At 44.1% G+C, this 26413-nt stretch overlaps 1 protein-coding gene and 1 long non-coding RNA gene across 3 annotated transcripts in view; both read left to right on the forward strand.

Annotated features, from left to right (window-relative positions):
* Positions 1–26413, forward strand: part of HIP1R (huntingtin interacting protein 1 related) — a gene marked incomplete at its 3' end in the record, with an annotated part of 142764 nt that overhangs the window by 10012 nt on the left and 106339 nt on the right.
* On the forward strand, positions 1403–20246 carry LOC115100719. 2 transcript variants are annotated; one of them, XR_003859178.1, is made up of 2 exons: positions 1403–1524; positions 19574–20246. It is a non-coding gene; the product is annotated as an uncharacterized LOC115100719 (long non-coding RNA). The 2 variants fall into 2 exon arrangements; XR_003859177.1 differs by lacking the exon at positions 1403–1524 and adding an exon at positions 17207–17601.

Below are 26413 nucleotides of genomic sequence, written 5' to 3' on the forward strand. Positions count from 1 at the left end.
TCTTAAGACATCATCGGTAAGGGTACACTTAAGTGCAATCTCAGCTTACCATAATAAGCTGGACGACGCCCCTATCTCTACACAGCCTCTCGTCACTAAATTCATGAGAGGCCTAGCTCACATTAAACCTCCAGTTCATTCCCCGAGTATACAATGGGATCTGAACGTAGTACTCACTAGACTTATGCGTTCTCCCTTTGAGCCCATAAGTACTTGTGACCTTAAATACCTTACGTGGAAAACGGTATTTCTTACAGCCATCACTTCGGCCAGAAGGGTCAGTGAATTGCAAGCACTAGTCACATACGAGCCTTTTACGAAGTTCTTACATGACAGGGTAGTCCTCCGGACACATCCAAAGTTCCTTCCTAAGGTTGTTACAGAATTTCACTTAAATCAATCAATAGTTTTACCTACATTCTTTCCTAGGCCTCATTCCCATCAAGGTGAAAGAGCCCTACATACCTTGGACTGTAAGCGTGCGCTCTCCTTCTATTTACACCGCACTACAGCCCAAAGAAAATCCAGTCAACTGTTTGTATCCTATGATCCAAACAAGCCAGGTAAAGCAGTGGGTAAGCATACTCTGTCAAACTGGCTAGCAGATTGCATACAATTTTGTTATGAAAAAGCAGGCCTTACTCTTCAAGGGCGAGTAAAAGCACACTCAGTCAGAGCGATGTCAACTTCAGTAGCACACCTTCGCTCTGTACCTATTCTGGACATTTGTAAAGCAGCAACATGGAGTTCTCTTCACACCTTTGCAGCTCACTACTGCTTAGACAAAGAGGGAAGACAAGATTCAGCCTATGGACAATCCGTCTTAAAGAACTTGTTTCCAGTGTAATCCCAACTCCTTCTACATCCAACCTGCTGTGATTTCGACTGATTCATTTCAATAACAATACCTTACGGTCATTTCAGCACAAAATGAATCAGCCTCTAGCTTGCTAATCACCCATATGTGAGGACTAGCATCCTGCTTGTCCTGGGATAAAGCAAAATTGCTTACCTTGTAATAGGTGTTATCCCAGGACAGCAGAATGTAGTCCTCACGAAACCCACCCGCCACCCCGCGGAGTTGGGCCTCATACGTTTATTATTTTATTTTTGGCTAACGCTCATTGCTACAATACAAGACTGAGGAGAGACCCCTGTGGCAGGGAATATCATTGCATGCTGGGCATGCTCAGTAGGCACTCCAGTGCCATTCAAAAGTTTCATAGAAACTTTGAGAGAAGTTTTCCGTACATAGGGCTCCATTATTGATGTCACCCATATGTGAGGACTACATCCTGCTGTCCTGGGATAACACCTATTACAAGGTAAGCAATTTTGCTTTATCTGCTATTATTCACCGTGTTACTATAATTCATACTACCCGTCTTTTTATTTCTGTTATAGGCTTGGAGTACAGAAATAGGAAGGTTGATGTAAACACCAGGGCTCATTGAAGGTTAAATAAATATCAGAGGGGCCTGAACACTTAAAATTCTGTTTATCCACATGCTGTGTACAGTACAGGTGAGCACACAACCACTGTTTGGCTGCTGTCCTTCCAGTGACTTTTACTGGGCACTGGTAACTTTAGTTTAGGCACAGGTACAGTGTTTTAAGGCCATGAGCTGTTACATTCGTGTGCTTGCTTCTCACAGGCTTCAGAGTCCACTGAGCTGTGCCACGCAGACTCCCTTTAGGTTTGATTAGGGTCCATCAAGCATAGTGTCCTGTTTACAATATTGGCCAATCCAAGTCACAAGTACCTGGCAAGTACCCAAATATTAAATAGATCCCATGCTACTAATGCCAGTAATAAGCAGTAGCTATTCCCTAAGTCAACTTGATAAATAGCAATTTATGGACTTCTCCAGGAACTTATCCAAACCTTTTTTTAAACCCAGCAACACTAACTTCCCTAACCACATCCTCTGGCAATGAATTCCAGAGCCTAATTGTGCGTTGAGTGAAAAATAATTTTCTCTGATTTGTTTTAAATGAGAAGTTTAGGAGTGAGTGTCGAGGTAGTGGCCTGGATTGCAAACTGGTTGAAGGACAGAAAACAATGTGTGTTGGTAAATGGAACTCTCTCTGAAGAGAGAGCGGTGTTAAGCGGGGTACCACAAGGATCGGTATTGGGACCGGTCCTGTTCAATATCTTTGTGAGTGACATTGCGGACAGGATAGAAGGTAAGGTTTGTCTTTTTGCAGACGACACTAAGATCTGCAACAGAGTGGACACGCCGGAAGGAGTGGAGAGAATGAGACTGGATTTAAAGAATCTGGAAGAGTGGTCGAAGATATGGCAGTTGAGATTCAATGCCAAGAAGTGCAGAGTCATGCATATGGGGAGTGGAAATCTGAATGAACTGTATTCAATGGGGGGAGAAAGGCTGATGTGCACGGAGCAGGAGAGAGACCTTCATGATGCAGGACATTTGATAATGTCTAACTATCTGAAGTCGGCGAAACAATGTGACAAGGCGATAGCTAAAGCCAGAAGAAAGCTGGGCTGCATAGAGAGAGGAATATTGAGTAGGAAAACGGAAGTGATTATCCCCTTGTACAGGTCCTTGGTGAGGCCTCACCTGGAATACTGTGTTCAGTTCTGGAGACCGTATCTACAAAGAGACAGAGACAAGATGGAGGCGGTCCAGAGAAGGGCGACCAAAAAGGTAGAAGGTCTTCATCGAATGACTTATGAGGAGAGATTGAAGAATCTAAATATGTACACCCTGGAGGAAAGGAGGAGCAGAGGTGATATGATACAGACTTTCAGATACATGAAAGGTTTTAATGATCCAAAGACAACGGCAAACTTTTTCCGTCAGAAAAAAATCAGCAGAACCAGGGGTCACGATTTGAAGCTCCAGGGAGGAAGACTCAGAACCAATGTCAGGAAGTATTTCTTCACGGAGAGGGTAGTGGATGCTGGGAATGCCCTTCCGGAGGAAGTGGTGAAGACCAGAACCATGAAGGACTTCAAAGGGGCGTGGGATAAACACTGTGGATCCATAAAGTCTAGAGCAGTGGTTCTCAACCGGTGTGTCGCGACACACCAGTGTGTCGCCAAGAACACGCAGGTGTGTTGCCACACTTCCCGGTCCCCCGCTGACCCAGCTGCTCCCCGGTCCTCCGCCCGGGCGGAACGCGGCAGGACAGCTGGAGTCAGCGGCATCGGCATGGTCTCTTCTTCCCGCCCCCACGGCCCGGAAGAGGAAGTGGTGAGCATCGGGTGCATGCGCGGGAAGAAGAGACCATGCTAGTGTGGTCAGAATCGGCCCAAAGAACAGAAGAGAGGCGCGGTCTGAAGAATGCGCAGCACGGCTCGGAGGAAAATGAAGAAGAGCGTCAACCCCTGCGGCCGATGGGACTCCTCCTCCGCGGGGGCTGAAAATGAAGGAGGGTTAGGGTTGGGAGGAGGCTGCTGCTGCTGCTAGTTGGGGAGGGGGGGGGGAGAGTGAATGAGCAAGCATGTGTGTATGTATGAGTGAGATAGCATGTATGTCTGTGATTGAGAGCCTGTATATGTGAAAGAGAGTATGTCTGTGATTGAGAGCCTGCCTTTGAGAGAGAGAGCATGAATGTAAATTTACAATTGGGAACCTGTATGTGTAAGTTTGTGATTGCAAACCTGTTTGGGTGAAAGAGTATGTGTGTATGATTTAAGATCATTTGTGTGTGAGAGAGATCATGTTTATGTATGATTAAGAGCCTGGGTGTATAAGTAAGAGAGAGAGCATGTGTGTCTGTGTGAGATTGAGAGCTGGTTTAGGTGAGGGAGCATGTGAGTATGTGATTGAGAGCCTGTGTGTAAATGAGAGAAAGAGAGAGCATGTTTGTAAGCATGTGAAAGAGTGTGTGTGAGAGAAAAAGACAGCATGTATGTGTGTGATTGAAAACCTGTGTGTGTAAGCCTGAAAAGAGACAGCATGTGTGTAAATGTGTAATTAAGAGCCTATATAAGTGAAAGAAAAAGCATGTGTATATGTGAGTGACTGAGAGCATGTGTATAGGTGTGTAATTGAGAGCCAATGTGAGAGAGAGCGCTGGTATGTGACAGAGAGAGGAGAAAGTTCCAAGCAAACCACCCTTCCTCCTGCTAATTCAAAACAATCTCAGGACACCTGGATATCAAACGTTTCCAGGTATGCAGAGCAAACACATTTTTGTATCCTTATTTTTCATTACTGGGTCTTTTGTATCTGCTATTTTGAAATATTTTATTGGTATCTAGAAATTTTTTATATGAGTTTTTAATTATTGGATATTCCATTCATCAGCTGTTTCAAAATAATCTGTTTTTGTTAGTATGGTTTTATTGCTACTGATTTTATATTTCTTGATTTGTTTTATAAGGATGGGTGTTTCTTTTTTCCTTTATTACACTGCACACAGACTCTGGCTTGTTGCAGTTTCCAATTCAGTTTTTGTCTGCATGCTTCTAGTTATGTGTTTTGGTCTCTTTATTCTTTGTTAGGTGAGGGTCAGCACATGTGACTCAGGTGAGGTTTTCTGCTGGTCTGTAGTTTCTGTGTAGGGCTCTATAGCAGCCTGACTTGGTCCGTTTTCCTAATAGGAGATGTATTGGTGTCTTAAGGCCTGGTGTAATATTTCAGTGTTGCCTTTTCTTAGGTAAGGTGGTTACTGTTTAAGTGCTGGAAATTGGTGCCGTTTTGGTGTGGTATGTTTACTATTTATGCAATTTTTGTTCAGACAGAATATGTATCTTTCCTTGTGTCATTTTAAACAATAAAAAGAATTACCAGACCTTTACCTTTTTATTTTCGCCGTGAATTGTAATGAGCAGTGTGTCACAGATGTGAGCATGGCCTGTCCGGTGTGTCACGATGGGAAAAAGGTTGAGAACCACTGGTCTAGAGGACATGAATGAATGTGGAAAAAAGGATTTGCATTCACAAAAAAGCAGGGAGTAGCTTGCTTGTTATGGCGGTTACTACCCCAAACCAAATAAGCTTGATACTTCACTTTCAATGCATATCCAGCATAGCTCTCTGCTTTAACGGCAGGGGAGAAAGACTGATGCTTCACACATAACCAGCATGGCTTTCTGCTTCAGCGGCAGGGGAGAAAGTCTCTGATGCTTCACTTTCAATGCATGTCCAGCATAACTTTCTGCTTCAGCGGCAGGGGGAATGAAGAAAAGAGGATCTATATACAGACAACAACCAAAAAGGACTGAATTACATAGTCTGGGAAAACAAATAAGCATGGGTGTAGCTTGCTTATTGCGGCGATTACTACCCCTAACTAATTAAGCTAGATATTTCACATAGATGCAGTTCCAACACTGCTCTCTGCATTAATGGTGGGGGTGGAAGGGAAATAGAACCAAAAGGTTACTAAGAGCCAAGAGTAACAGATAAGAATGAGAAAAACAAAATGTGCAAAGCTTGCTGGGCAGACTGGATGGGCCGTTTGGTCTTCTTCTGCCGTCATTTCTATGTTTCATGGAGTGTCCCTCCCCCCCCCCCCCCCCCCCAGTCCTTTTATTATCCGAAAGAGTAAATAACCAATTCACATCTACCCGTTCTAGACCTTTCATAATTTTCTAGATCTCTATCATATCCCCCCTCAGCATCTCTTCTCCAAGCTGAAAAGTCCTAACTGCTTCAGCCTTTCCTCAGAGGAGCTATTCCATCCCCTTTATCATTTTAGTCTCCCTTCTGTGTACTCTCTCTCCAGTGCAACTATATATTTTTTGAGATGCGGCGACCAGAATTGTACACAGTACTCAAAGTGCGGTCTCACCATGGAGCGATACAGAGGCATTATGACATTTTCCGTTTTATTAACCATTCCCTTCCTAATAATTGCTAACATTGATTGCCCCTTTTTGATCGCCGCAGGACACTGTACCAACGATTTCAATGTATTATTGTGTGGTTTTAAAGTTTTTAATGACTCAAGACATTGCTCGGAAATGATGGTGCCAGAAATGAAAGGTCAGTGTTCTAAGATGGGGCAAAGAAGAAGCACTATGGGCCGACTTAAAAGATGGGGCATCCATTTTTATTGGAGTGGTTTACAGGCCTCCAAACCAAAAGGAAGAGCTGGACAGAGATCTGATTGAAGACATCCACAGGATAGCAAAGAAAGGAGAAGTGGTGATCGTTGGAGACTTTAATATGCCAGATGTAGACTGGAGAATCCCATCTGCAGAATCTAATAATAGTAGAGAAATAGTAGATGCCCTGCAATTAGCTTTGTTCAAACAAATGGTAATTGGAACCCACGAGAGAAGGAGCTATACTCGACTTAGTGCTCACTAATGGAGATAATGTCTCAGACGTCCAGGTGGGTGCCCACCTCAGCACCAGCGACCATCAAACGGTATGGTTTAATATCACAAAAAGGACACGGAAAAGAAGCACAAAAACCCAAGTTTTGATGTTCAAAACACAGACTTTGATGAAATGGGGAAGTACCTGGAGGAAGAACTAAAAGGCTGGGGAAAACGAGAGAGATGTGGATCAACAGTGGACCAATCTAAAAGGAGCAATCACCAAGGCAACTAATCTATATGGTAGAAAAGTAAAGAAAAGCAAAAGAAAAATGAAACCTATCTGGTTCTCAAAGGAGGTGGCTGACAAAATAAAGGCTAAAAGAACAGCGTTCAAGAAATATAAAAGATCCCAAAGCAGGACCACAAAGAAGAATATCTGGTAGAACTGAGGGAGACGAAGAAATTAATCAAGATGGCAAAAAGTCAAGCGGAAGAGAGGATTGCCAAAGAGGTAAAGAGTGGTAACAAAAACATTTTTCAGATACATCAGTGAAAAGAGAAAAGTTCAAAGTGGTATAGTGAAATTGAAAGGTGGAAAGGATCAATGTGTGGAGAGAGACGAAGAAATGGCAGAAATATTAAATGAATACTTCAGTTCTGTGTTCACTAAAGAGGACCCTGGAGAAGGACCGACACTAGTTAACAAGAAACTGGAGGGGAATGGAGTAGATGTAACTCCATTTACAGTAGAAAATGTATGGGAAGAGCTGGTGAAACTGAAAGTGGACAAAGCCATGGGGCCCTGATGAAGTTCATCCCAGAATACTGAGGGAGCTCAGAGATGTGCTGGCGGGTCCGCTGTGTGACCTATTCAATAGATCCCTAGAAACGGGAGTGGTGCCGAATGATTGGAGGAGAGCGGTGGTGGGTCCCGCTTCACAAGAGTGGGAACAGAGAAGAGGCTGGTAACTACAGACCGGTTAGCCTCACTTCGGTGGTGGGAAAAGTAATGGAGTCACTGTTGAAAGAGAGAATAGTGAACTATCTACAGTCGGGAGAATTGCTGGACCAGAGGCAGCATGGATTCACCATTGGAAGATCCTGTCAGACAAATCTGATTGACTTTTTTGACTGGGTAACCAAGGAATTGGATCGAGGAAGAGCACTCGATGTCATCTACTTGGATTTCAGCAAAGCTTTTGACACTGTCCCGCACAGGAGACTGGTGAACAAAATGAGAAGCTTAGGAGTGAGTGCCGAGGTGGTGGCCTGGATTGCAAACTGGTTGACGGACAGAAGACAATGTGTGATGGTAAATGGAACTCTCTCTGAAGAGAAAGCGGTTTTAAGCGGTGTACCGCAGGGATCGGTGTTGGGACCGGTCCTTTTCAATATCTTTGTGAGCGACATTGCGGAAGGGATAGAAGGTAAGGTATGTCTTTTTGCAGATGACACTAAGATCTGCAACAGAGTGGACACGCCGGAAGGAGTGGAGAGAATGAGACGGGATTTAAGGAAGATGGAAGAGTGGTCGAAGACATGGCAGCTGACATTCAATGCCAAGAAGTGCAAAGTCATGCATATGGGGAGTGGAAATCCGAATGAACTGTATTCGATGGGGGGAGAAAGGCTGATGTGCACGGAGCAGGAGAGAGACCTTGGGGTGATGGTGTCTAATGATCTGAAGTCGGCGAAACAATGTGGACAAGGCGATAGCTAAAGCCAGAAGAATGCTGGGCTGCATAGAGAGAGGAATATCGAGTAAGAAAAGGGAAGTGATTATCCCCTTGTACAGGTCCTTGGTGAGACCTCACCTGGAGTATTGTGTTCAGTTCTGGAGACCGTATCTCCGAAGAGACAGAGACAAGATGGAGGCAGTCCAGAGAAGGGTGACCAAAAAGGTGGAAGGTCTTCATCAAATGACTTATGAGGAGAGATTGAAGAATCTAAATATGTACACCGTGAGGAAAGGAGGAGCAGAGGTGATATGATACAGACTTTCAGATACTTGAAAGGTTTTAATGATCCAAAGACAACGACAAACCTTTTCCATAGGAAAAAAATCAGCAGAACCAGGGGTCACGATTTGAAGCTCCAGGGAGGAAGATTCAGAACCAATGTCAGGAAGTATTTCTTCACGGAGAGGGTGGTGGATGCCTGGAATGCCCTTCCGAAGGAAGTGGTGAAGACCAGAACTGTGAAGGACTTCAAAGGGGCGTGGGATAAACACTGTGGATCCATAAAATCAAGAGGCCGTCAATAAAGAGTGGGAGGCTAGCCAGAATGACGGCTACTGCCTGGAGACAATACCCTTATTCAATAAACATACACATGGTTACTGTGACTCCAACATCACTCTAAGCTACAACAGCAAGAGGAAATGTGGAAATAAAGGATTCGCACTCACAAAGCGGGGAGTAGCTGGCTTGTTACGGCGGTTACTACCCCAAACCAAATAAGCCTGATACTTCACTTTCAATGCATATCCAGCATAGCTCTCTGCTTCAACGGCAGGGGAGAAGAAAAACCGATACTTCACGCATATCCAGCATGGCTCCCTGCTTCAACAGCAGGGGAGAAGAAAAACTGATACTTCACGCATATCCAGCATGGCTCTCTGCTTCAGCGGCAGGGGAGAAGAAAAACTGATACTTCACGCATATCCAGCATAGCTCTCTGCTTCAACGGCAGGGGAGAAGAAAAACTGATACTTCACGCATATCCAGCATAGCTCTCTGCTTCAACGGCAGGGGAGAAGAAAAAAGGATTCGCACTCACAAAGCGGGGAGTAGCTGGCTTGTTACGGCGGTTACTACCCCAAACCAAATAAGCCTGATATTTCACTTTCAATGCATATCCTGCTTCAACGGCAGGGGAGAAGAAAAACTGATACTTCACGCATATCCAGCATGGCTCTCTGCTTCAACGGCAGGGGAGATGAAAAACTGATACTACAAGCATATCCAGCATAGCTCCCTGCTTCAACGGCAGGGGAGAAGAAAAACAACCAATAAGGGCTGAATGGCACGGTCTGAGTAAAGCAGATGGGCATGGGTGTAGCTTGCTTATTGCGGCGGTTACTTCCCCTACTTCCCCTACTACCCATAACTAATCAAGCTTGATATTTCACTTGGTTGCAGCTCCATCACTGCTCTCTACATTAATGGTGGGGGTGGAAGGGAAATAGAACCAAAGTGCTAAGAGAAACAGATAAGTATGAGAAAAAAATGTGAAGCTTGCTGGGCAGACTGGATGGGCCGTTTGGTCTTCTTCTGCCGTCATTTCTATGTTTCTGTGTTTCTATGTTTCTAACAAAGATGCTGACCAACACCTTTTTATTTTCCTGTATCCAGAGCAAGCAACAAAATAAACCAGAGTAAAAATGCCTTTCTTGTGTCTCATCCATCCATTCATTACTCTCTGCTTTTTTTTTTTAATTTAAGAAATCATCGATCCTAATTCATAGAAGCATAAAGTTATATGAGCATGCAAAAAAAAATAAATGAGAAGTATCATGCTATATTATTTAAAATAGTTTGATTAAAGAACGTGGGAGTAGGGAGGAGGCTCCTTGGCTGCCTGTGCACAGAATGCAGGGGGAGTCCTGGCATCACAGCAGTGTTAATGGCCAGCCACATTATTTCAGAATTGTTTTTCTAGCACTGGTTGTATTTCAAGATCAGCTTCAGGGGTTTGTGGTTTTCCCAATGTTAGTGGGGACTGATATTTGAAAACTGGAGTTTTAAAGATGTATAGCTAAAAAGGACCCCCCCTTTTTTTTTTTTTTTTTTTAAAGTCTGCCTCGCTCTCTTGCAGAATGCTTGGAGCTTATTCTGGAACAGTACTGAAATATCTAATAAAAATATATATTGTAAAACCAGTTATGCCAGCCAAATTACATTGATAAACAGTAACCTGCATGAGAAATTGATGAAGCTTTTACATTCTTCCTTGTAAATGTTTTCTGTCTAGCTGCCCGGGTCACTTAAAGAAAGACGCTGATTCTGCATGGCTCTGCTGATGCAAACTGCTTCAGGAACCTTAAGTGGTGCTTTTGCTTTATTTTTAAATTTTTTTTTTTTTTTTTTTTTAAATAAATTGCTGATAGGCAATACCGATGGTCACCAAGTGCTCTGTAACAGCATAAAAACAGAGTTGAAAATATTACCCCCATGGACTGAAAGACCAATAATTTATGGCATGAGCGATGCAAATAAATTCTCTCTCCCCTAACCTGAAAAAAGTGAGTAGTCTGTCGGCGTAGAATAACTTTTGAAACTGCTGGATTCGGAGCATGATCTTAGCTTCATGCAGCAGACGGCTCAGAACACAACGCCAACGCCGCTGGATGTCTGAATTCAGGAGGAGAACTGGAAGATCCCCCAAGACCCAGGACTTGTAGCACCGTAGACCTCTGCTTGCTTTCTACCTTTCCTTTGGGATTTCTTCTCTACTGAGGATTCTGGGCCATTGATGCATGCTCTCCTTCTGGTGGAGGGAGTTTCCCATGACTCGCTTGAGTCACACTGCCGGTGCATGTTTAAACCCTCAGGCAGTTCAGGTTTGTTCCCCTGGGTCTTGGGAGCATCTCTGATTTTATTTATTTATTTTAATGTCCATGCTCTTGCAGCTGAGGCAAAATCAATAAGCTTGCTCTTTTTTTTTTTTTTTGTATGTGTTTTTATTATATTCCTGAGGCGATCTTCTGTGTTTAAAGTTTTGGGGTTTTGTTTTTTGCCCATTTTTGTGACTCGGGGCACTGGTGTGCTTACCTTTATCAGAACTCCTATCAGGTTCTGAAACAAAGCATGCCACCTAAACATCTGAGGGAAGAGACTTTAAAAACAAAGGGCCGGGACCATAATATACAAATCTGCAGTATATTAAGTCAGAGTGGGGATTTAGGATTAAGGCCTAATCTGAGAAACTGACATGGATGTTTTGAAGACCATGGCGACCCGAGGAAACTCTTGCACACCTGAGCTGATGTCACACTCTCAGGAGACTGAGACCAAGGCAGGCATTCAGGCAATGCGTGGCTCAAACGTGCTAAGAGCTGGAGCAGTTCTAGCCGAAGACAACAGCTCTTAGGCATCAGGAGCAACAGTGAAGAGAGAGGACGATGTGTGCTAGGTAATCCCCAAGCACCAGGATTGAAATCTCTGGGTTAAGCTCAATAAAAAGATCTCGCCTACAACTACTTAGTTGATTCTTATTTCTACATAAGGGGACAGAGTAAGCCAGTCCCGGATTTTATCCTGTTGCATCCAGGGGACTGTTCTAGTTTACGTTTCTCATAGAAGGGTGGGTGGGTCGCCAAATCCACAGATACCGTGGGGTAAAATCAGGATTTGTGAGGTGGAGGAAAAAAAAAAAAATACTGGATCTTTTAGATGCTTGGATGGATGAATTCATGATTGAAATATTTTAGGTTCTCAGAAACAACAAGAGTTGCAGAGTTTACAATCCTTGCAATAGGTGAATGTAGAAGCAGCATTTAAAGAAACATTTTCTTATGTATTGTATGTGTTGCTTGGTTAAGCTCCACTTTTTGTCATTGCTATGGTCTAAGATGCAAAATTTGTAGGAAGGTAGATGGAGCAGGGAACACAACGCTGAGAACCATTCTGACCCTAATAAAGAAAGAGGCTGATGTTAACATAAGAAATTGCCATACTGGGTCAGACCAAGGGTCCATCAAGCCCAACATCCTGTTTCCAACAGTGGCCAATCCAGGCCATAAGAACCTGGCAAGTACCCAAAAACTAAGTAGATCCCATGCTCCGGATGCAATTAATAGCAGTGGCTATTCTTTAAGACAACTTGATTAATCGCAGTTAATAGACTTCTCCTATAAGAACTTATCCAAACCTTTTTTTAAACCCAGCTACACTAACTGCACTAACCACATCTACTGGCAACAAATTCCAGAGCTTAATTGTGCGTTGAGTGAAAAAATTTTCTCCGATTAGTCTTAAATGTGCTACTTGCTAGGTTCATTGAGTGCCCCCTAGTCCTTCTATTAACCAAAAGAGTAAATAACCGAGTCACATCTACTCATTCAAGACCTCTCATGATCTTAAAGACCTCTATCGTATCCCCTCTCAGTTGTCTCTTCTCCAAGCTGAACAGCCCTAACCTCTTTAGTCTTTCCTCACCGGGGAGCTGTTCCATCCCCTTTATCATTTTGGTTGCCCGTCTCTGCACCTTCTCCAGTGCAGATGTGGCAACAGAATTGCTCACAGTATTCAAGGTGCGGTCTCACCATGGAGCAATGCAGAGGTGTTATGACATTCTCCATTTTATTCACCATTCCCTTCCTAATAATTTTAACATTTTGTTTGCTTTTTTGATTGCCACAGTACACTGAGCCGACGATTTCAATGTATTAGCCATTATGATGCCTAGATCTCTTTCCTGGGTGGTAGCCCCTAATATGGAACCTAACATTGTTGCTCCAGTTATGTGCGTAATTTTACTCACGGTTTAATGTGTGCATAAATTAAAGCTCCTCTGTGTAAATCATGATTTAGATTTATGTTCATAATACATTTTCTGTGCACATTTTTGAATTTGCATTTTTTTTTTTAAACCCTTGATGCACGTGCATGCCATTAGCTTATTGCTTTGGGAGTTAGTTCAATTTTTACATCTGAGTAAAGAAAATGTAACCTAAAATTTAGCTCACACTTTTTTCTCAGTTACTATCTTGGACTTGAAATGAGGAAATTAGACTGTGGGTTTGTTTATCTTTCCCGCTGAGCTGCAAGAGCCAGAAAGTTCAAGGATGGATACCTTTTGTTCTCGCGTTTCCTCTTCCATGCCAGCCTCCATTCTGAAAGCCGTAAAGAGCAAATTTCAGACCTTTTAAGGATGCATTTACAAAGCTTTTCCCCATGGACACAGAATGGAGGGGGAGGAATATCCTCAGTAAATTGGGCTCTTATTGTTGACCCGGGGAAACCTGGTTCCCCCTCAGATATGGTCTGTCTGCATTGTCCAAGGCTGGGTCGGCCTTGCTTCTTGTTAAGTTTCCGTTCTGTCCAGACTCCATTCTCGGGTCGCTTGACTGTACCATGCTGTTCCTTTAATGACCATAAGGGCCACAAAGTAGATGGGAGAAGATGATCCCTTAATAAGACTGCTTAAGAATGCAAGCTTTTCAGACTACTAAGATCAATTTATTAGGCAAACTGTCTGAATGTGCATCTGTGTTTAGGTCAGCAACCGTCACATGCCCCAAAAAAGGCGGCAGTATAGTGGTGTTGGGGAGGGGGCTTTTGAGATTCTTAACCACACCCTCCCGCCCTCGAACCTGCTCCCTCCCATATGGCCAGCACTACAGGCATTTTCAGAATGTGCGGGCCAGCTGTGTGGCTCGAAATCGGTTCACGTTGCTGAGCCTTCGGGAGTAAAGTAGCGTGCCAAGAGTTGCCTGGTGGTCTCTGCACCAGAATTTGAGCTGCTGCCTCAACACCACTATACGGGAGACTTGCGGTTGATTCCCAGACCTAGCTTCTGCTCCTTGGGGCTAGGGATGCCGCAGAAAAGATTCTTGTCCATTTTATAGCACTGCAGCCTTAACAGGTCCTCACCACTTCCAGTCACTGACACACCTGAGTGAATTTACTGCTAAACGCTATAGCCCATGTGCCCAGCTCCAAGCAGTGTCCTCCCGCCTGCTTCTAGCTGAGGGGAGTTGTAACTGCATGCCTTCCAAGCAGCCTGCGGTTCCTTTGCTCCTAAAATCTGGGAGTGATCAAGAGAAAATTAAATCAGTGCACATGGCTACATTTCTACACTTCTTACATTTAAGCACAGAGGGAGTCGAGACTTCAGGAAGACACGCATTGTGCAGTTTTTATTGCACTAGATGCCATGAATGTCATGAAAATGATTGTGCATGGTGAAAAGAGATACAATAATTGGACAGAATTAAAAAAAAAACCAAAAAAAACACATCTATTAAAAATGTTGATTTAAATGGATTGACATAAATCCCTGCTGCATTGTGTTTCCTATTGAAAAGTGGAATGAGTTTTTAATTAATAAGATTACCGAGGCAGTGGATGCCAGTAGGAATTTGGTTTTGCGAGTCTGACAGACGGACGTGATTTTCCGCATTGTGAACATGCCTTGCTAATCCCATGTGGCGTAGCTGATCTGGATTCATCTTCAAAGGGTTTTACTAAAGTGGTTAAAGAATATTAATGCAAATGTGTTACCAGACTGCATTCTTCTCATTTCCTAACTAATTAATGGTGGTGGGCGCAGCCCCTTGTCTTTCTGGAGTCTCTTCCGGTTGTGCCTTGCCATGTGCTATGCGGTCTCCACCTTCAAATCTAATCATGAGTGTGGACATTACAGGCTTGCATGTCAGATTATAAACCAATGACTTAACAGAGAAAAGCCGACGTGCAGTATAAAGAGGTGTGAGATATACTGTGCTGGTTCCAGTGCTCTTGCTTGCACATGTATGCTTGTTCTGGGGTCCTGAGAGACTGGAAGATGGTTATCCTGCATTTACTGGAAGTGCCACAGCATCCCTGTCGCTGGTGAAGTGTTCTTCTGAGCTGTGCTGCTGAATGCCCACCACCATGGGACCAAGTTAATAGCAACCCCAAGACTGAAAGTCATGTTCTGGTTGTCAGAAGATGACTGGGGGGAGGGAGCAGTACCTCCCGTTTTCGTGCGTTACTACCAAAAGCAGCCTTGTATACCCCTCCCCCATTCAATAGCACCTATGGATGGGGATCCAGTTTGCACGTTTATTGGGCCTGGAAGTGAGCTGCGGTCTGTGATACCCCCTGCTGAGGATTATTGCTGTGTTGAGTGTGTTAGAAGGGGAGATGGATGAGACAAAATTGCGGGGGGGTGGGTAGGTGCGGTCAATGACTCATGGTCCTATATATCGTGTAAAGACCAGGCCTAGAGGGGGACAGCAAGAAGCTGGGCTGAAAAAAAAGACCTCCAAACACTTACCTCAACCAACTTAGTGATGCAGATATTTGGTGAATTGTCATGGAGTACCTCAGTATGAAGCACGCATGATGCATTATCCGCTCTTAGCTTGTGGTACTTACTCATCCCTGAGCTTCCTAAACGCTCTTACTATAATACGATATACCTAAAGATTGGAAATGTAGTAGATTGCTTAAACATTGGAGCTGTATGCTGGTGCCGATGGGTGATTTTCCTCCGATTTAATTCTTGTAGTTGCATGGAATGGTGGTGCTTTCGGCCAGCCCGTGCTAGCAGAGGGGAGGGGGAGGTGCGGGTGCTGTGCTTAGCAAGGCTTTCCTCCTTCCTGGAAGGATATGGGCCAGCGTGATGCCATGTGAGTGGCACACCCTGACCTATTTTTATTACATCATGCATGTAAATGGCAGGAAGCATTTTAAAACAGGATGTCTGGCTGATGGTTTTTTTTTTTTTTTTAACATTTTATTTATATATTCATTGGAAATGTCTCATTAGCTGTGAGAACTTTTTAGATCCGCCCTTTTTCCGTGAGCCCAAATCTGTCAGACGGGAGGAGCTATATTGAAACTAGAATAACAGAAAGAAAGATACAGACAGAATTAACGCTGAGACATTCACTGCTGCTTCCAGCCTAGTGGAATTAAAAAGTTGCCCTTAAATGACTAATACAGTCCCTATCATCATTGGCATAATCCACCAGCCCTTCCTCTTTTGATTGGAAACCTCAAATTTTACTTGATGAATGGGTGGAGCAAATCCATAATGCATGAGAGTAACCCAGTGGTTAGAGCCATGGGTTATGAACCAGGAAGGCCAGGGTTCAAATCCCACTATTGCTCCTTGTGACCTTGGACGAGTCACTTCCACCTTCCATCGCCTCAAGTACAAACTTAGATTGGGGACAGGAAAATAACCTACGGTACCTGAACTTAATCTTCTTTTGGAGTGGCCGAAAGACAGAATATAAATCAAACTAGTTATTGATTACTGGCACCCAATGGCTTATGTGTGTCTCTCACCCGCCTCCTCTCCTTAGTCCCACACACGCTGGTCACTGTCGGGTTAAATTTAAAAATGAGGCAAACCTATAACAGAGGAAGGAAATCCTTCACAGGACAGGAGTCGAGCATTCTCTTGAACCGCATGAGAAAAATGTAACGGACTCAAAATCTCCAGCTAAATTGGCCAATCGTGTGGTTCAGGAATTTTGCAGATTAAGGATCAGCATCCAGTCATGCACAGCACAGTGCTTCAATGCCGGGGGAGGGGAAGGGCAGAAGGGTCTGAAAAGGTCATCTAGGATTTAGTACCTGACAAAAATTACCAGGATTATGTGCATAAGCCAAATCCCCCCCCCCCCCCCCCCCCCCAAAAAAAACCAAAACAAAATGCAAGAACGTAGGCCCATTGAGCTAAAAGGGTAAAGCAGCCCCAATGCAATTAAAGTGAAGTGAAAACTGTGTGCCCTGTGTTATAAAATCTCTTTGCTGCCCCTTAATCCCGAGTGTGGGGATCTGTCTGGTGAAGTGCGCCTCCTCTCATTGGTGCATGCGGGGTATATGAGAACCTTTTGAAACAATGCAAGTTTTTTTTTTTTTTTATTATAAAAGATCTCCGTGCTGAATGAATGAGGTTCTGTGTGAGAGGCCTTGGAAGAAGGACAGGGAGGCGTGACTTCCCTGGCAGTGTGACTGGTCTGCAGCTATGCCAGCATCCTGTCTGGTAACACAAAGCACGCACTGGCACAGCACCGTCTTTAGCAATACCCATCACACCTGCTACACTAGTCTCCTGCAAATTTTTATGGGGGACTGTTGGATGAATATTTGACAGCAGGCAAGGGGGGGACAACTGTCCCATAAAGACCCTGGCTGAAAAATAAGTAACTTTTGTGTGCATTTGTCTGCATTCTAATTTAATGTTAGATTATTCTTGGCTAAGGTTTTCTGTGTTTTTGCTTCTGTGTGAATGCAGCATAAATCGTTAGGAATGTGGTGGTGTCATCTATGGACTGACAGGAGAAACACTGAATCGAGCTGCTTAGGTTCTTGACACAGAAGTATGAAACAACTATTTTTAGCCATCACAGGACGTAATATACTGTGCAACAAAGTCAAATCGTTAACCCTTACTTAATTTGTGGGTTGTGTGTTTCCCATGTTATTGAGTTGCAAGTCCTTTTCACATTGTGAACAGTAACTTTTTTTCTGCTTGTATAATAGAATCAAACTCTTACTTGGTTATTGCAGACATAAGCGGCCTTGTTTCTGTCAGATTTGGAGGAAATCTCTGTGGGATAGAGTCAAACATGGCCCGATCCAGCTCCCAATAACCTTTAGGGGGTGTGAGAAAATGTGGATGGCCAGGTATTTCAGGTACTGCCAAGGCCCTGTTTAATAATTAAATTGACCATGGAGCCCTCCTCCTTTCGGTTCAGCTGCTGCAGTCTAGCTCTGGAGCTGTAACCTTCTGTTTTGGCGGTATTAAACAATTAACTGGGCATATTTCCAGCAAGTGGGTTTATCGCATGTGTGAAAAGAAACTGTGAGCACCTGGAACATGCCATGAAAGGCTGAACACCAGAGAGGATGGGCATTTTTTTTTGTTTACATATTGATTTTTTGGAATTTGTTTCTCAATCATATATTAAGAAGTTCTTTTAGTCCTGGGGGAATTCTGCGCTACTACAGAGCGCAGAATTTGCGCAGAATTCCCCCTCTGCGCAGAAATTCCAGTTTCTGCACAGAATTTGGAGCAGACCCCATCCTGCTCGCGGTGAAGAGGAAGGAGGTCCCGGCGTGCCACGTCATGGTGAAGACAGAGGTGTAAGTCCCAGCATGACGTGAGCAAAGCAGGCCCCGGTGAGTCTGTGTGTAGTGGTTGTGTGAGAGACTGAGAGGCTGTGTGTAAAGGTATGTGTTTAAGACTGCAAGTTGAGGTGTGCGTGTGTGTGTATGGGAGAGAATGAATAAGGGTGTATGTGTGTGTGCCAGAGAGAGGGAGTCTTTGTGAGGAAATTGTGAAGGAATGTGTATGCGTGTGAGAGATTGGGAGTTGGTATGCATGAAAGAGGGAGTGTGTGTTATGTGAGGGAGTGAGGGTGCTTGTTTGTGAGAGAAGGAGCCTGTGTGAAGGTGTGTGTGTGTGTGAGAGAGAGAAAGAGGGAGCCGATGTGCAGGGGGGTGTGTATGAGAGAGAGAGCCTGTGTGAGGGTGTATGCATGAGAGAGAAAGGGAGCCTGGGTGAGGGTGTGTATGCGAGAGAGAGCCTGCATGAGGGGGTATGTATGTGCATGAGAGAGGAGGAGCCTGTGTGTGATAGAGGGAGGGAGCCTGTGTGAGGGTGTATGCAGAGAGAGAAAGGGAGCCTGGGTGAGGGTGTGTGTGCGAGAGAGAGAGAGAGAGACTGCATGAGAGGGTATGTATGTGCAGGAGAGAGAAGGAGCCTGCATGAGGGGGTATGTATGTGCATGAGAGAGGAGGAGCCTGTGTGTGAGAGGGAGGGAGCCTGTGTGAGGGTGTATGCATGAGAGAGAAAGGGAGCCTGGGTGAGGGTGTGTATGCGAGAGAGCCTGCATGAGGGGGGTATGTATGTGCATGAGAGAGGAGGAGCCTGTGTGTGATAGAGGGGAGGGAGCCTGTGTGAGGGTGTATGCATGAGAGAGAAAGGGAGCCTGGGTGAGGGTGTGTATGCGAGAGAGAGAGAGCCTGCATGAGGGGGTATGTATGTGCAGGAGAGAGAAGGAGCCTGCATGAGGGGGTATGTATGTGCAGGAGAGAGAAGGAGCCTGTGTGTGAGAGAGGGAGGGAGTCAATGTGCAGGGGTGTGTGTATGAGAGAGAGAGATAGGTAGCCTGTGTGAGGGTGTATGTATGAGCAAGAAAGGGAGCCTGTGTGAGAGGCAGTACTGAGAGAGGGGTCAAACTCTGGGAGTGAATATAGAGGGGAAGGGGAGAGATAGTGGATGGTGAAGGAGTTTGAGGGCCTGAGAAGGTGAAAGGAGACTGGCCAGGAGAGCAGGGAGAGAGGGAGGAAGGGATATTCTTACAATGTACTTCTAGGGAAATTCTGCTCAAAATATTTAAAACTGTACATCTTAATACATTTTTTATGTATTATATTTAATTAATTACATAAAGATTGTCATATATATTGTGCTATTTTAACCAATATAAAGTATGCAGAATTTTGCAGAATTTTCAATTTTTGTGCGCAGAATTCCCCCAGGAGTTTATTTACCCATTTTCCAAATCTGTGAATGTTATCAAATTGTCCAGCTTTTAGTATTCTTATCTGCTCTTTTTGTTAACCTGCTAAGGACTTGAGGATCTTTCTTTTTTTGATCCAGCAGTTTCCTCCTGCTCCTTTGAACTTTCCGCTCAGTTGGAAACGGGGCTGGGATACGGCACCTCGAATCTGGGGGATTTTTTCCCCCCACAGCATTGCAGGGATGGCCCTGGACCCGTCCATGAATTCAACCACCAGGTGTTGCCCTGGAGCAGCAAACACGACTTCCTCCCCTTTCCCATCCAGGGCCTGTGAACGCTGCCTCTGCGGCGTCCCCCATCCAGTCTGGGAGTGCTGAAGACTCAAGCCTGGTATTGAAACTGGAGGTTTTTTGTTTTTTAGCATCTGCAGAGGTCCTGCGTCCTGATTTCAAATCAGAATGGACAATTTTTCTGCTGGCAGCCTTCCACAGTGTCACTTACCGAGCGTCTCTCACACAAGCAGGTCTGGTTTTTGTCTGAGTGCATCTCGATGCAATAAATAAATTCAGCTTCCTAGTTCATGGTCCTTGTTATTATGTAACTTTCTTACTTTTCTGCTTTACCTCCACTAATTATAAAAAGTTGTTCCTTTGTTATGTTATGTTACACTGATCTACCCCTGTTCGATGTAACCGACCTGATATGGTATTTAACCTTGAAGGTCGGTATAGAAAAATGTTAAATAAATAAATAAATGTGTTGGGTTTTGGCCATGCACCTTATGATAAGGGAATAATAAAGTTAATAATGCTCGGCTCTGCTGCAATTATTAAAATATTCTAATAGCTGATCTGTCCTTTTATTGTGCCCCATAACTCTCCTCATTACTTTTCATTTCTCGTGTTTCAGTGATGAAGATGAGAGTGGCACTTTGCTGCCTGGGGGTCACAGAATAAAAAAAAACCCCAAATCCGAGCACCGCACTGAAATTCATTTCCTAATGGTTAATCACTTTAAAAATAGGCTCTAGCTTGTGGTTCTTGTAGTATCTGAGCTTCCGGGGGAGGCGTCTGTGATAACCTCAGAATATCTTGCACAGGAGAATTACCTGGACAAGAGCGAGAGCTTCTCCTGCTTTGTGCTTCCAATAGGGGGAGAGAATCCCTGCTGAACAAAGACCTTAAGCTACTGGTCTGACTTGATTCCAGCTCTTTAAAACCGGCCAGGCTGGTCTGGGCCTCAGCACAGGCTGTCAAATTATCCCCTTTACAATGAGGCGCTTATACTGAGGTGGAGGATGGAGGTCTGTGAGCTCACTTCTGAAGCTACCCGTTCTGCTGGGGGGTCTCTGCCGGCCAAGAGCCATGCGGACAAGCCTTGCCTAACAGATATTTATAATTTATGATGTGCTGTTGGCTTCCTGATGCAGTGTTCACAATGGTTCATTAATAGAGATGTTAATTATACGGGTTCATTGTCCAAGATGACCGGGACGCTTTTCTTGAGAGAGAGAGAGAGAGAGAGGAATCTGCCTGTTTTATGTGTTCAGTGCTTTTTACAGATATATACGTCTATATAGTAAGTTTAGTGCACATGAAAGCTGCCATATTAACAGCCCTGTAAGCTGAATTCCTCCTCTTCCATACTGCCCTGCTAGTGTGCCTTATCCTTGCTCTATAGGGAGCAGGGCAAGAGGGTAAGGTGCTTACAACGCCTGCACAAACCTGGGCTTGTCTACTCAAACGACTAACAGTGGTGCCAAATTGGTATGGAGGCTTTAGTGACATGGAGACCTGCTTTCCTGGGAACTGGACCGAGGCACTGCTTCATTTCACATACCTCCTTTTATAGCTTTCAGATTGTACTGGTTTACGGTAACTACTGACCTGAATTGACTTTGGATCGTACACCAAGAGGTGAAAGACTCTATTCCTCTGCCAGTTCCTTGGTTCGCCCAGTTCTCCAGGCTGCTGTTTTTATTTATTATCCAGAAACAGTCCAATTAAGGTTACTAGAGGCCTAGTTAACATAGCAGGTAAGGATATACGGCCCACCCAGTCTACCTGACTGTCCCTACTTTTGCTGCTTTAGTCGAGGATCTTCCCATCTGTCAGCTATGCAGACTTGACCACCTGCAGGAGATTGCTTCTTATCCAAGTCGCCTTTGCAATCCCCTCTTGGTGGTCCTCTAGCATTTTGTTTATCTACCCCCTCTCCTCTCCTGTTCTTACCTCTGTTCCAAACCTGCTTAAATTCTTAGGTTTGGTTTCCACCACCGCTGCTACTATGAGGCTAGTTCAGGGCTTGGTGCATCCTATCAGTCATTAACTAGCCAAGAAGGGTCTGGGCTGATGTCTGCATACATTCTCCTTCCCTGGTGAAGCAGCTCTGAGCTCCTTTCATTAAAGGCTCTCTGACTTCTACTGGTCACAAAACCCAGCGTCCTGATATCTTGGTTTAGGCGTCTGATCTCTGTGTGACTGCTGTCTTGTTTGGTTGCTTTACTAGCTTAGATCACTTTCGTGTCACCAACCTTTACATTCAATGACGTTCTCTGGCAATAGATTATGAAACCCTGGGTGGTGTTTTCCTGGTTACATCATCGCACAGTCCTGATTTAAAAAAAAAACAAAACAAAAAACATGGAAACTGACTCAAATTTTAGAAACTGTTTTCGCTGTGCAGAAATTCTGATGTTTTTTCCATTAAGCAAAGACAGAAAAGATGTAACCCAGAAGTAGCATTTTCCCCCCGTAAAGTGGTGTTTGGCAGTGTATTGATATCTCATGTCGATAGAGCAATCAGAGCAGTCTTGCATATCATTGTTCAGGTTGGAAGAACACAGTGGGAGTTTGATAGCGATACCTTTTAACTTTTTAATGTGTCTTTTTGTTGACAGTGTACAGTACACACTATTTACATCAGAAATTATTTATTTGAAGGCATCCTCGTGATACTCTGGACACTTTTTTAAAATTTGGATATATTTGGGAAGTAAACTTTGCAACCCGTAAACTTTAAACAGAACAGTGTGGGGATTGCAAACAATTGACAGTCCTTTGATTTGAAATTTTTTTTTGCAGATGTTTGATCCAGACTTTTGATCCATAGAGACCTAATTTGTTCATAAATGTACTCTTGCTCCCTTAATGATCAGATGATTAATTTACCCGTTAACTCCCTCTGTTTTATTCTACTGCATTTCGAAATGGAACATCCAGCTTCAACCAGGTGGTGGTATTTCTATTATAGAGAAAATACATGCATATATTGAATTTATGGTAATAGACACACAAAGGGGCTAAGTTAGCAAAAGTTGGTGCTACTGCTCAGGAGTTTTCATCAATGCTTCAGCCCTAACTACTGTCCATTTGTGCATCTTTCATGTACATTCATAATTTAGTTATCTTAAGAAATACGAAAAAAAAGATAATCGAGTTAAGAATGTACTGAGTTATAAACGAAGCCTTGATTTAACACTACTGTTTTTAAGTGTCTAACTTGTGCTAATTCAACCCCTTCTGTGTCTGTTTTCTATTATAGGAAATAGGAATTGTTTGAAGGCGTCTCGTGGTTGGTGAGGACTTTTGACAGGTTCCTTGTCTACCTACTAATTTTATATTTGCCCCATATTTCCACGTGAGAAATACATTCATCCTAAGGGTTCCTTTACATGCTCCTCTGTGAATGTAGTATACATCATCCAGTGCAAAAAATGTGAAGGGGGGGGGGGGGGGGGTTTGATGACATCACCAACCTAGATAGCTGCCTGAGACTGCTCTCTCACCTCCAGTTAGCCTTTTATTTGAAATATTTCAGCACACAGTGTGGAGCTTTTGCACCCTAAGCAGAAACTGAGTGTAGCTAAGACAGCAAGTACAGCTACTAAAAGAAAGTTGTGTTATCTGAAGCAGTTTTCTTTCTCGAAGGCTGGGGAAGATCTCTGCAGCGAAGCTGGCGATTTGGGGCCTACCAGTGTGGCCAACCCAACACTAAACACTATTCCTGCCAGCGGAGTCAGACCTGCCTACTGTTCCGAATTTTGCGAATGGTTTTGCAATCTTCGTAAAGATATAAAAAATAATAAATATGAGCTGATTGCTATGATGTCCAACCTGCGGGAAGAGTTACTAGATATCTGTCACCACACGGACGAACATGGAACGAGCCTGGACGCTCACACGCTTCAGCTTGATCTGCAAAAAAAATATTCAGCTCTGTGAGATGAAAATACAGCCCTCTCTGAAAAGACTTGAGGATATCAAGAATCTGTCCAGGCGATGTAACCTTCGTTTTTGGAGTATTGTGGAGCGACCGGAGTACAATGACTGTAAGGCCACGATTCGGCAATTCTGCACCATTCTACAAGATTCCGAGGAGTCTTCCTCCTACCCTGTTCTCTCTAATACAGGGGTTGGGAACCGTTTTGGCTGAGAGAGCCATGAACGCCACATATTTTAAAATGTAATTCCATGAGAGCCATACTAACTACAACTCCCCACCCTCCTGACTCCCCCAAGACCTACAAATTAATTTACTACAACGCCCTCACTCTCCTGATGCCCCAAGACCTGCCAAATTAGTTTACTACAACCCCCATCCTCCTAACCCCCCCCCCCCCCCCCCCAAAGACCTGCCAAAAGTCCCTGGTGATCCAGCGGGGGTCCAGGGCTCGCAGACAAATCTTTAATAATAAAGTAAAAATCTAACAAAACCCCTCACCCCCCCAAGACCTGCCAAAAGTCCCTGGTGGTCCAGCGGGGGTCCGGGAGCGGTCCGGGAGTGATCTCCTGGACTTGGGCTGTCGGCTGCCAGTAGTCAAAATGGTGCAGACGGCCCTTTGCCCTCACTATGTCACTGGGGTCAACCAATAGCAGCGGTAGCTCCTGTGACATAGTAAGGGCAAGGAGCCGTCGACGCCATTTTGATTACTGGCAGCCGACGGCCCTTTGCCCTTACTATGTCACAGGGGCTACCGCTGCCATTGGTCAACACCAGTGACATAGTGAGGGCAAAGGGCCGTCGGCGCCATTTTGACTACTGGCAGCCGACAGCCCAAGTCCAGGAGATCGCTCCCGGACCCCCGCTGGACCAACAGGGACTTTTGGCAGGTCTTGGGGGGTGGGGGGTTGTAGTAAATTAATTTGGCAGGTCTTGGGGGGCGTCAGGAGGGTTCAGGAGGGTGGGGGGTTGTAGTATGGCTCTCACGGAATTACATTTTAAAAATATGTGGCATTCATGGCTCTCTCAGCCAAAAAGGTTCCCGACCCCTGCAATAGGGGAACATGCCAGGGCTGCCTCTTATCTCCTTTATAATTTTTCCTTATTCTTAGAGCCTTTTGCAATAAAGATTAGAGGAAACAAAGATAGGGGATAGGATTGGTGAGGGGGGATGTATAAAGCTCTCCCTGTTCACTGTTGATCTGTAGTTGAGATAGAGAAAACATGAATCCCTCAAGGAGGTATGATCGAACTCCATAGATTCAGTATAGTCTCTGGGTTTAAAAATAATTTTTCAGAAATCTGAAACTCTGAATATCTCTGTCCCTACGAATGTCCTAACAGCTTTTCATAGGATCTTTCCTTTTAAATGGCTACCAGACACCTTAAATACTTTGGGATTTATTTAGGCCAGAACTCGTACAATTTACTTGCATATAATTATAGTCCCCCGGTGACACTTTATATAAGAATTTGGAGCGCTGGGACAGACTGAAGCTCTCGTGGCTTGGGAGATTGGCAACCATAAACATGAATGTTCTACCCTGTTTCTCTACCTATTCCAAAATCTTGCCAATTCCTCTCTCAACCAAACTTTTGAAACAATGGCAGAAAACATATGTATTCCTTTTATCTGGAAACAGCAGCCTCCTCGGGTATCTAAAAAAGTTCTTTTTCAACCAAAACGTAAAGGTGGCCTAGGGGCACCTAATTTGGTATGGTGTTATGTGTCAGCCCAACTATGAGCAGTGGTTGACTGTCATAAGCAGAGAAATCAGAAGCAATGAGTGACCATAGAACAGAGCCTAGTGGACAAGATGCCCTTATCTGTGATGATTTAGCAACCTAAACAGACATGGAGACCTATAAGGTGATGCCTTTCAGCACTTTTAACACTCTGCATATCTGGTCGCAATGGAGAGGGACACTTTTTTATTTATTTTTATTTATTTATTTATTTATTAAGGCTTTTATATACCGACTTTCTTGATACAAATCAAATCAATTCGGTTTACAATGAACTAAGTAGAATATACAATTAACCAATCAACAAGAGATACAGAGCATACAGTTACATTATAACAAGGAAGCCTTAACTTGGAGTAGGAAAATAAAGAAGGGGTGAACGGAGCAATAAATATATAAAGTGCAATAAAATAGAATAAATACTATATACAGAGGAGGGGGCAAGGAGCCAACCTCTCTTTAATGGATATTATGCATGAGAATTTGGAGAATTTTGTTTACAGAGATGTGTGGTGTACAATTCTAGATCAGGGAATGGAGTTTGTAGTGGGGAAGGCTTGGCTGAACAGCCATGTCTTTAGTTTCTTTTTAAAAGTTGTTAGACAAGTCTCCAGTCTGAGGTCCGGAGGCATGGCGTTCCACATGGAGGGGCCTGCAGTAGAGAATGGCCCGGTCTCTGATGTTTGCGTGGTGCACTAATTTGATTGTAGGAACGTGTAAAGATCCCTTGTAAGCATCCCTTAAAGGCCTGGCTGTCGAGTGCAGTCTGAGAGGATGAGACAGATCAAGCGGGGTTTGATGGTGGATATTTTTATGAATGATTGTGAGAGATTTATGGAGGATCCGGAAGTTTACTGGGAGCCAGTGGAGATCTTTTAGAATAGGAGAAATATGCTCTCTCCGATTGGTGTTTGTCAGGATCCTTGCCGCTGCATTTTGTAGCAGCTGGAGCGGTTTTAATGGTAGAGGCTGGAAGACCATGCAGAATGGAGTTGCAATAGTCGATCTTAGAG

The sequence above is a fragment of the Rhinatrema bivittatum genome, chromosome 11, assembly GCF_901001135.1.
Source record: "Rhinatrema bivittatum chromosome 11, aRhiBiv1.1, whole genome shotgun sequence".
NCBI lineage: Eukaryota > Metazoa > Chordata > Amphibia > Gymnophiona > Rhinatrematidae > Rhinatrema > Rhinatrema bivittatum.